This window comes from Schistocerca piceifrons, unplaced genomic scaffold (assembly GCF_021461385.2).
Source record: "Schistocerca piceifrons isolate TAMUIC-IGC-003096 unplaced genomic scaffold, iqSchPice1.1 HiC_scaffold_1143, whole genome shotgun sequence".
NCBI lineage: Eukaryota > Metazoa > Arthropoda > Insecta > Orthoptera > Acrididae > Schistocerca > Schistocerca piceifrons.
In genome coordinates this window covers 37,501-40,000 of record NW_025726954.1, presented here as the reverse complement: position 1 = coordinate 40,000, position 2,500 = coordinate 37,501, and the positions used below count along the sequence as shown (strand labels likewise).

General features: G+C 56.9%; 1 non-coding gene across 1 annotated transcript in view; it reads right to left on the bottom strand.

The window, feature by feature from the left end:
- The window catches only part of LOC124728247, a 1,909-nt gene extending 1,649 nt beyond the window's left edge, over positions 1–260 (bottom strand). Inside the window, exon 1 of the ribosomal RNA XR_007007267.1 lies at positions 1–260. This exon is cut by the window's left edge and continues 1,649 nt beyond it. This is a non-coding gene — a ribosomal RNA (small subunit ribosomal RNA).
- Positions 261–2,500: the final 2,240 nt, after the last annotated feature.

Below are 2,500 nucleotides of genomic sequence, written 5' to 3'. Positions count from 1 at the left end.
CACCAAGGCAAACGGACCGGACGAGCCGACCGATTGGTTTTGATCTAATAAAAGCGTCCCTTCCATCTCTGGTCGGGACTCTGTTTGCATGTATTAGCTCTAGAATTACCACAGTTATCCAAGTAACGTGGGTACGATCTAAGGAACCATAACTGATTTAATGAGCCATTCGCGGTTTCACCTTAATGCGGCTTGTACTGAGACATGCATGGCTTAATCTTTGAGACAAGCATATGACTACTGGCAGGATCAACCAGGGAGCTGCGTCAACTAGAGCTGAGCAGCCGGCCGCCCGGGAGTGTGTCCCGGGGGCCCGCGCGAACACGCAAGCGTCCGCTCAATCATTCTGCAAACAGGAGGAGGCTGAGCTCCCCTGCACAATACACCTCGAAACCCTCTCAGGTCCCGGCGGCGCGCAGCGCCGTCCCAAGTACTTGGTCGGGTTCGAGAGAGGCGCAATCGCCCGGAGTTAGGCGAGTAGACGCTTTCGGTGCGACCACCCGTGCTCCCAACTGAGCTTGCCGCTGCCGACAGAGGCCCGGGAGCGTGCTGTCGTGGCATTGCCGGCGGGAGACAACACGCGCCACCTACGGTGACCGGCAGCTCCAACGCCAGCGCCACAGAAGGACAAAAGCCCCACTTGGGTGCCGAAGCGAACTCTCCCAGCACAGCGCACGCGCCAACACATCCGCACAGCTGCGATACAAACCACCAGCGAGAACCGCTGGGGCGACCGAGCAGCAGACGGCGTCGCGGCGCCGAGCGCCGGGCGGCAGCGCATCCTCAACGCACACAGTCCTCAATCGGACCAGCACACTGAAGATGTCCACCGCGCTTCGCACCGGGCCCGCGAGGACCTACTTTGGCCGCACGGCGCCGCGCGCAGGGTGCGCCGGCGCGCAGCTGCGACGCCTGCCGCGTCCGTCGGCCGGCGCGCCTGCCACTGGCCGCCCCCACCAGCCGGCTGTAGCGCGTGCGCCCACGCACCGCGCGGCCAGCACGCCGGGAGGCGCCCCCTCACCGGCCGGGGACGGTCCCACCCAGCCACCGCCGCGTATCGCTTCACACCCAGATGCCGTTCAGTTTCGTCGGCATGGTGGGTATCGCTGGAACAACCGGTTAGTACCTCAACCTATCGTCGCCATCACCGATTCACCCCTAGCGAGAACAACCGCACCACAACAGGTTACCATTTGTTCATTTGCGTAACTTCACCAGAAAACGCAGGCGTCCATCGCCATTTGCAACTTCCACGATTATTGCATGCCTGTGTCAGGTGTCACGCCACACTACGTCTGCCCACATACACGCAACAAAATGTGCACGCCTAGACAATACGTGGAAGGTGGCCCCCGTACGTATGCGATGTCCATTGCTCGAACGACTGTCAACCGGCCTCTGTAGCATGTCGCAGATATGGAACGCGGTGCACCATGCCATCACGGTGTGTGAGGAGAGACGACTAGGTCCGAATACATCAACAGACAGCTCATGCTGATCGCCATCCACGGCGTCCGTTCCTCCCACACGTCTCTATGGCGTACCACACTGCAATCCAGCTCTCATAGGGAGACGACACGTAGCTGCGTGCACAATATTTGCACTGTATGGTCCGCCGTTTTTGGGCGCAGTCGTTGTACGGTCACACATGTGCCACGATGTATCATTCAGTACATAAGGACGAATGTGCAGTACAGATTGTGGTTTACGCGTACGACATTAGCGGACAGTTGACACAGGCCGCACCACAACGTAGCCTGAGTACGTCGCATGCGGAGGGCATTGAACATGCAAAGTTCTCACCAACCAGCTTGCGAAGGCAGGGGGCAAGGTGGGGACGTGGGGAGGGGCGGCATGTACGTCCTGCTGCCATCCACATTACAGTGTACAGCAGGAGCATGTGGAAAGTGAGCAAGACTTGCAAGGTGTTTAACATGAAGCGATACACAGGGGAGCGGGGAGTGCGAGTAGCGAACTATATTGCGAGGGTTGCGGGTGGGCAACACTACACTAATTGAACGAGTCGTATAACAATTACAGAGCAGGTTTAGGCGACAACGTGGGTTACGTTAGGCGACAACGTGGGTTAGGTTAAGGCACGACGTGGGTTAGGTTAAGGCACGACGTGGGTTAGGTTAAGGCACAACATGGGTTAGGTTAAGGCACAACATGGGTTAGGTTAAGGCACAACATGGGTTAGGTTAAGGCACAACATGGGTTAGGTTAAGGCACAACATGGGTTAGGTTAAGGCACAACATGGGTTAGGTTAAGGCACAACATGGGTTAGGTTAAGGCACAACATGGGTTAGGTTAAGGCACAACATGGGTTAGGTTAAGGCACAACATGGGTTAGGTTAAGGCACAACATGGGTTAGGTTAAGGCACAACATAGGTTAGGTTAAGGCACAACATGGGTTAGGTTAAGGCACAACATGGGTTAGGTTAAGGCACAACATGGGTTAGGTTAAGGCACAACATGGGTTAGGTTAAGGCACAACA